The sequence below is a fragment of the Camelina sativa genome, chromosome 6 (assembly GCF_000633955.1).
Source record: "Camelina sativa cultivar DH55 chromosome 6, Cs, whole genome shotgun sequence".
NCBI lineage: Eukaryota > Viridiplantae > Streptophyta > Magnoliopsida > Brassicales > Brassicaceae > Camelina > Camelina sativa.
Window position 1 is genome coordinate 11,504,444 of NC_025690.1, and position 9,274 is coordinate 11,513,717.

Consider the following 9,274-nt stretch of genomic DNA (forward strand, 5'->3'; position numbering starts at 1 on the left):
CAGTTGCAGAAGCATGACGANTGGGAGGCTAGGCAGACGTCGAGTGGTGCGAGTTGCTTCAGGTGTGGGAGCAAGGATCACAAGATTTCTAGCTGTCCCAAGAGGAGTGTCCCGTCGAAAGCATATCGTGTATGCTACTATTGCAGGGAGCCAAGACACATCAAGCCCTATTGTCCCAAGTTGCAGCCGATAGCAGTGGCAGCGTTGCAGCAGGTGCAGCCGGAAGAGCAGCAGGTGGCACGGATTGAGCAGGCGCCACATGTTAGGTTCTCAACAAATGAGGTTTGTGTAGGGACCTTATTGGTGGGAGGGTTTAAGTCCCATGTTATGTTTAATTCTGGAGCTACTCATAGCTTCATTACCCCAGAGTGTGCAGAGAGTGTGGGAATCGTGGGAGATCCCGGAGAGCGTGCAGGAGTTGTCAGAGTTACTGGAGGCAAGTTCTTGAGGGTCATTGGTCGAGCGAGGGGTATCGATATTCAGATCGCGGGAAAGTCTTGGCCTGCGGATTTGCTTATCAGCCCAGTGGAGTTGTATGACGTTATCTTGGGGATGGACTGGTTGCATCAGCATATGGTTCATCTGTATTGTCATCGAGGTAGAGTGGAGTTTGAGCGCTCAGGAGGGAAGTTGGTTTTTTAGGGGGTTAAACCAACTTCGGGGAGTCTCGTGATCTCGGCCATTCAGGCTGGGAAGATGATCGAGAAGGGACGTGAGGCTTATTTGGTTACTATATCGATGTCGGAGTCAGTGGGGAAGTCTACGGATAGCGATATTCAGGTTGTGGAGGAGTTTGAGGATGTGTTCCAGTCATTGCAAGGATTACCACCTTCTCGGTCTGATCCTTTACGATTGAACTGGAACCAGGGACAACACCGTTATCCAAGGCTCCTTAGAGGATGGCTCCAGCAGAGATGGCAGAGCTGAAGAAGCAGCTTGAAGATTGTTGAGCAAGGGATTCATCCGTCCTAGTGTATCACCGTGGGGAGCGCCGATGTTATTCATTAAGAAGAAGGATGGGAGTTTCCGCTTATGTATTGATTACAGAGGTCTCAACCGGGTCACTGTGAAGAACAAGTACCCTCTTCCGAGGATCGATGAGTTGTTGGATCATTTGAGAGGTGCTACTTGGTTCTCCAAGATAGATCTCGCGTCAGGTTATCATCAGATCCCGATAGATGAGGCAGATGTGAGGAAGACTGCTTTCAGAACGAGGTATAGGCATTATGAGTTTGTGGTGATGCCGTTTGGGTTAACTAACACACTGACAACGTTTATGAGATTGATGAACAACGTGTTTCAGGAGTTTCTAGACATGTCTGTCATCATTTTCATCGACGACATCCTAGTCTATTCTAAGAGTCCTAAAGAGCATGCAGTGCATTTGAGAGCAGTTCAGGAGAAGCTGAGTGAGCAGAAGTTGTTTGCAAAGTTGAGCAAGTGTAGTTTCTGGCTGCGTAAGATGGGTTTTATGGGTCACATTGTGTCTGCAGATGTGGTTTCTTTAGATCCAGAGAAGATTCAGGCTATCAGGGATTGGCCTAGACCGCAAAATGCCATAGAGATCAGGAGTTTTCTTGGGTTAGCAGGTTACTACAGGAGGTTTGTGCAGGGGTTTGCGATCAGAGCACGACCTATGACTAAGTTGACAAGGAAGGATGGTCCTTTTGTTTGGACACAGGAGTGCGAGGACGGCTTTGCAAGCCTGAAGGAGATGTTGGCTACTGCTCCGGTGTTGGCTTTGCATGAGCAGGGAGAACCTTATGTGGTTTATACAGATGCATCCAAAGTTGGTTTGGGGTGTGTGTTGATGCAGCATGGGAAGGTGATTGCCTATGCTTCACGGCAGTTGCAGAAGCATGACGACAACTATCCTACTCATGATTTGGAGATGGGTGATGTAGTTTTTGCCCTGAAGATTTGGAGATCTTATCTTTATTGTGCAAAGGTACATGTGTTTACAGATCATAAGAGCATCAAATATATAGTCACTCAGCCCGAGCTGAATTTGAGGAAGAGGCAGTAAATGGAGCTCGTGGCGGATTATGATTTGGACATAGCCTATCACCATGGTAAGGCTAACTTGGTTGCAGATGCTTTGAGTCAGAAGTGGGCGGCTTCGGCTCAGGAGCAGGATATGGAGTCTCTGGTAGGAGAGATCAGTGCATTGAGTTTGTGTGCGGTTTCTCTGGAGCCGTTGGGTTTGATTGCAGCTGATAGGGCAGATCTTCTGAGTAGAGTACAGTTAGCTCAGGAAAATTATTTGGGGCTGGTGAATGCCTCAAAGGATGTTGATTCCGAGTATCAGGTTTTGGCCAATGGTACTGTTCTGGTGCATGGGCGGATTTGTGTGCCTAAGGATGAGGAGTTAAGGCAGGAGATCCTGAGAGAGGCTCATGCGAGCATATTCTCTATTCATCCAGGAACGACTAAGATGTACCGTGACCTCAAGAGGTACTATCACTGGGTCGGGATGAAGAAGGATGTGGCTAGTTGGATTGCGAGGTGCGATGTGTGTCAGCTAGTGAAGGCTGAGCATCAGGTACCAGGTGGTTTGCTGAAGAGTCTTCCCATTCCAAAGTGGAAATGGGACATGATTACTATTGACTTCGTGGTTGGTTTGCTAGTGTCCAGGACGTTTGATGCTACCTGGGTCATTGTGGACCGGTTGACTAAGTCGGCACATTTTCTGGCCATTAAGAAGACTGATGGAGCAGTGGTCTTGGCTAAGAAGTATGTGAAGGAGATAGTTAGGTTGCATGGGGTGCCAGTGAGTATTGTGTCTGATCGGGATTCCAAGTTCACTTCGGTGTTCTGGAGGGCATTTCGAGCAAAGATGGGCACTAAGGTGCATATGAGCACAGCTTATCATCCCTAGACAGATGGACAGTCAGAGAGGACGATCCAAACGTTGGAGGATTTGCTGAGGATGTGTGTGTTGGATTGGGGTGGCCATTGGGCAGATCACTTGAGCTTGGTAGAGTTTTCTTATAACAATAGTTACCAGGCGAGTATTGGCATGAATCCTTATGAGGCTTTGTATGGGAGGTCGTGTCGTGCACCGTTATGCTGGACCNAGGATGAGGAGTTAAGGCAGGAGATCCTGAGAGAGGCTCATGCGAGCATATTCTCTATTCATCCAGGAACGACTAAGATGTACCGTGACCTCAAGAGGTACTATCACTGGGTCGGGATGAAGAAGGATGTGGCTAGTTGGATTGCGAGGTGCGATGTGTGTCAGCTAGTGAAGGCTGAGCATCAGGTACCAGGTGGTTTGCTGAAGAGTCTTCCCATTCCAAAGTGGAAATGGGACATGATTACTATTGACTTCGTGGTTGGTTTGCTAGTGTCCAGGACGTTTGATGCTACCTGGGTCATTGTGGACCGGTTGACTAAGTCGGCACATTTTCTGGCCATTAAGAAGACTGATGGAGCAGTGGTCTTGGCTAAGAAGTATGTGAAGGAGATAGTTAGGTTGCATGGGGTGCCAGTGAGTATTGTGTCTGATCGGGATTCCAAGTTCACTTCGGTGTTCTGGAGGGCATTTCGAGCAAAGATGGGCACTAAGGTGCATATGAGCACAGCTTATCATCCCTAGACAGATGGACAGTCAGAGAGGACGATCCAAACGTTGGAGGATTTGCTGAGGATGTGTGTGTTGGATTGGGGTGGCCATTGGGCAGATCACTTGAGCTTGGTAGAGTTTTCTTATAACAATAGTTACCAGGCGAGTATTGGCATGAATCCTTATGAGGCTTTGTATGGGAGGTCGTGTCGTGCACCGTTATGCTGGACCCAGGTGGGAGAGAGGAGCATGTACGGGGCAGATTTTGTTCAGGAGACCTCAGAGAAGATTTCGGTTCTCAAGCTGAACATGAAAGAAGCTTAGGATCGGCAGAGTAGTTATGCGGATAGGAAGAGGAGAGATCTTGAGTTTCAGGTTGGAGATAGAGTGTACCTCAAGATGGCCATTTTGCGGGGTCCGAACAGGTCATTGCTTGAGACTAAGTTGAATCCAAGGTATATGGGTCCGTTCAGAGTGCTTGAGCAAGTTGGACCAGTGGCATATAGGCTGGAGTTACCTGAGGTTATCCGTGCATTTCATAAGGTTTTCCATGTGTATATGTTGCAGAAGTGTCTCTGTGAGGATGACCAGTTGTTGGCTAAGATCCCTGAGGATCTTCAGCCAACATGACTTTGGAGGCGAGACTAGTGAGGGTTCTCGAGAGGAGGATCAAGGAACTTCGGAAGAAGAAGATTCCTTTGATGAGAGTCCTGTGGGACTGTGATGGTGTTGAGGAGCAGACTTGGGAGCCAGAGGCGAGGATGAAGGCAAGGTTGAAGAAGTGGTTCGAGAAGCAGCTCGCGACTTGAACTTGTCTAGCCTGGTCATAGTCGTAGTCCGTGGCTGGAGCGGGAATGAAGTATTCCAGCCCATCTCTCTTGTTTACTTGGTCGCTTGGGGTGGTTGGTTGTGCGACTCAGTAACAAGATGAGGTGGTGTTTGGGGTACAAAATTTCCGCAAGGCAGTGTTTTGGAGGAAAGTTTCCTGAATCAGAAGTTTCTATAAATGGAAAGTTCCAGAAGTGGAAGGTCTAAAAATAGAAGGTTTTATGCGAGTTAGAATTCGTCCATTTTTTAGCGGCGGAGAGCCTTGGATGGGCTTTTGTGGCCTTTGTGGCGGGCTGTTTTGCCGTTGTGTGGCCTTTGTGGCGGGCTGTTTAGCCATTGTGTGGCCTTCGTGGCGGGCTGTTTAGCCATTATGTGGCGGGCTGTTTAGCCATTGTGTGGCAGACTGTTTAGCCATTGTGTGGCCTTTGTGGCGGGCTGTTTAGTCATTGTGTGGCCTTTGTGGCGGGCTGTTTAGCCAATTGTGTGGCCTTCGTGGCGGGCTGTTTAGCCATAGTGCTTGTTTAGGCGGTCCTTCTGGACAGATGGTCTTCGTGACGGTCCTTCGGGACGAGTGGCCTTGGTGGCGGTCCTGTTTAGGACATTTTTTTGGCCTTTGTGGTGGTCCTGCTTAGGACATTTGTTTGGCCTTGGTGGCGGTCCTGTTTAGGACATTTGTTTGGTCTTTGTGGCGGTCCTGTTTAGGACATTTGTTTGGCCTTTTTGGCGGCCCGTGGGGCATTGAGATGATCCTTGTGTGGTCATGAGGTATTCCAGTGAGGGGATATGTGGTTGATAGAACATTGTGTTGTCTTACGCGAGCCACGGGAAGGAAACCTGGATAGGGATAGCACTCACACATGTTCAGAATTGTTTGCTCGCGACTCTTGGGGGACTTTGGTTCTCCTAGTACCGCCATATTCTAAGACTTTGTGGCTTGGGAGTGTGGTTGGTATATCAACTTCGGATGACGATCTGAGGGCGCGCTGTAGGATGACGACCCGAGAGACGAATATTGGATTTTTCCTTATACATTATGGCATGCGGGTTTAGGTCCGATGAGGAGCCAACATCATGGCATGTAGACTTAGGTCTTATGAAGAGCCAATAAAAACTCAAGGTTTAGGCCTATGAGAAAAGGAAAGTCCAAAAGTCGAGAGCAAATAACGCCTGGAGCGTGAGTCTATCACCTAGAGGTGACCTTTCGTATATCGTTAGGAGGAGTGTGGGCCGTGGATTCGGTAGCACAGGAGTCCTTGGCTGAGGGTTGTTCAAGATTCAAGGACGAATCTATTTTGGTGGGGGCAGAATTGTAACGCCCACTTATTTCTCGTTCGACCAGATTGATTTAATTATCGATTTGGACCGGTTTGGTTTAGAAAAACCATTGGACTGAGATATTTAAATGAATTGTCGACCAGAAGGGTTTAGGGGGGTTATTTTGTCTGTCGCTTTGTTGTTTTTGAGAGAAAAGGGAGAAGAACTTTCTTCTCGAGTTTTTGACAGAGATTGGTGAGATTTCTTGGCTGTTCTTGAGAGATTTGGAGCTAGGAAGGATCTAGAGGCTTGCTAGGAGTGTTGGATTCGTTGCTCTTGGTCTAAATCTTCCTACAAAGAGGTGAGTGCATGACCATGGCTAATCTAAGCCCTTGATTTCCTTGTTCTTGCTTGTTTGTTGTTGTTTTGTGTGTTTTCTTGCTAGGGATTGGTTGATACAGGTTCCTAATGATGATTCCGGCATGGGTTTTGAGTTTTTTACGATTTGGAAGAGGTTGAGAACTTTTGTATTTTGTGAAATAACTTTACTTTTCTCAATAATTACAACCATGGTTTACAGGTTTGCTTTTATAGATACAAGAGGAACAATCTAGAATAGCTACAGTTCATCATGATGAGTCATATGTACAGGACTGAAGAACGTTGAACCGATTCATGGTGTGGAGCGTCTTCTTCTCCGCATTCTGTTCTTGAGCTGGCACAACTTCTTTTGTCTTCTTTCGTTGAACCTATTAACTGGACTTTATCTTTGGGCCTTCTCCATTGTTTGAGTCCACTAAGCTTGCATCAGTTGAGTCCATTGGGCTTATGTTCCTTATATTCCCCTGCAAGCTTGGCGTGGGAAGAACTGACACACCAAGTTTGAAACGAAGATCAAGAAAAGGCTTCTTTGGTAGTGGTTGTGTGAAAACATCGGCAAGTTGGTTTGAGGCATAGATGTGATGTGTCTCGATGAGACCTAAGGCAACCCGTTCTCGAATGTAGTGGTAGTCTGTGTCAAAGTGTTTGGTCCGGTTGTGCAGAGCTGGATTGGCGGACAAGTATACAGCCGAGAGGTTGTCACAAAAGACTTGTGTAGGCTCGTACTGTGAGATGCCAATGTCACGAAGTAAGTTCGAAATCCAGGTGATCTCTTTGGCAGTGATAGTAAGAGCTCGATACTCTGCTTCTATTGAAGAGTTTGAGACTAAGGATTGCCTTTTTGCAGACCAGGATATCAAATTAGAACCCATAAGTATACAAAAACCAGTGGTTGAGCGCCGTGTTAGTTTGCAGCCGGAATGATCACTATCACAGAAGGCACTAAGCGTGAAGTCCTTGTTCTTCTTTATAGGTAGTCCCATGTTGATTGTACCTTTGACATACCTTAAGATCCTTTTGAGGAGACCAAAATCAGACACAGTTGGGGCGTGCATCCGTTGACAAACGAAGTTCACTGCAAACTGAACTCTGGTCTTTTGATGGTAAGGTACTCTAACTTGCCAGCAAGACTACGAAAATACGTTGGTTCCGTGAATAGGTCATAATTTAGCTTCTCCATTGTTTCTGGCAGAAGAGTGGGCATGGGATTACATTCACTCATACCTGCTTGATGCAGGATGTCTAAAGCGTAGGCCGTCTGATGTAGGAAGAGTCCATCACTGTAGCTTTCAATTTCAATGCCCAAGAAATACCGAGGAGGGCCAAGATCTTTCATGGTGAATCTGTTTTTCAGAGCAGTAAGTAGATTTGTAAGAAGTTCTTGATCACTGCCTGTAAGAAGAATGTCATCGACATACAACAACAATAAGAGGTATTGTCCATCTTGATGACAAACAAAGAGTGATGGGTCATGAGTGCTGCAGACAAAGCCAAACTCCAGTAGAAAGTTACTGAAAGTATCAAACCATGCTCTTGGAGCTTGCTTTAGTCCGTAAAGGGCTTTGGTGAGGCACGTGGTTTGGTTTGTCTGGATCAACGAATCCAGAGGGCTGATACATGAACACCGGTTCTTGAAGCTCACCATGTAGAAAGGCATTGGAGACATCAAGCTGTTTGATGGGCGAACTATGAGCTATTGCAACATCTAAAACGAGTCGTATTGTTGTCGTTCTAACCACAGGACTAAACGTTTCTAGATAGTCAATACCTTCTTCCTGATCATACCCTTTAGCGACGAGCCGAGCTTTAAGCTTATCAATTGTGCCATCAGGGTTGTATTTCGTTTTGAAGACCCACTTTGAGTCTAGGATATTCATATCTTCTGTCGGAGGTATCAAAAACCATGTGCGAAGCATATGAATTCTTCTGACTTCTTCAAGGAAAGCTTAATTCCAACCAGGGTGATTCATAGCAGAAACGATTGTTTTACGTTCATTAGCATTGACTTTTGAGGTGATAAGAGCATACCGTCTGTTTGGTTTGTGAATTCCAGATTTTCCTCTTGTGGTCATGGGGTGTACGTTTTCCAACTGAACCGGTTGAGCAGCACCTATCTCCTTTGCAGCATTATCGGTTTGAATATCTGCAGATTATCCTTCTCCGTCTGAATCATCATCTCCATTAGGCTTTGTGAGAACTATGTCCGGAATGAGAGTCTGAGGCTGTTCTTGAGCTGGCACAACTGGTTTAGACAGTAGTTGAACCGGAGTAGAAGCTGGCACAACTATCTCTCCTGGAGTGGAACTCTCGTTAATGATTTGCCAAGCGTGGAGCAATGGGGTGTCATAACGAGGAACCAAATCCTTATACTTCTCCTTGAAAGGCAGTTCTTGCTCAGAAAAACAACATGTCTTGAGATATATACTTTACCAGTTGGAGGGTATAAGCAACGATAGCCTTTGTAGTTGTTGTTATAGCCGAGAAAGATGCACTGTAATGACTTTGGATCAAATTTGTGATGAACTTGTGGTCTAAGACACGGATAGCATACTGAGATAAACACTCGGAGAGATGAATAATCTGGTTTTTGACGGTGTAAGAGCTCATGGGGGCTTTTGTTTTCTAGAACTGTAGTTGGTAACAGGTTGATAATGTAGTTGGCAGTAACAAATGCTTCCACCCAAAATTTCAATGGAGTATGACTATGAAATAGCATAGAAAGACCAAGTTCCACAAGATGTCTGTGCTTCCTCTCTGCTAAGCCATTTTGCTGAGGAGTGTAGGGGCAGGAAATCCTATGATGAATTCCATGTTCACTGAGGTGAGCTTTGAACTTGTTGCTTGTGAACTCACCTCCTCCATCACTTTGAAACACCTTTATCTTACTACTAAATTGATTCTCAACCAGCTTTTGAAATGCAGTAAAGACTAATATGAATTCTGACTTATGATGCAGGGGATAAACCCAAGAAAACCTTGAGAAGTCATCAACAAAAACTGCATAGTATTTAAACCCTTGGTTTGATACAATCGGAGCTGATCCCCAAAGATCACAGTGGATCCAATCTAGGGGATGTAAAACACGAGAATCAGAAACAAAAAACGGTAATCTACTACTCTTCCCCATCTGGCAAGGCTCACAAATGGAGGGTGTGCTTCTCTTATTCACTTGAATCTCTTTGCTGACTTGAAGTTGCTGAAGAACCTTCGAGTTTGCGTGTCCAAGTCGGTGATGCCAAACTTCCT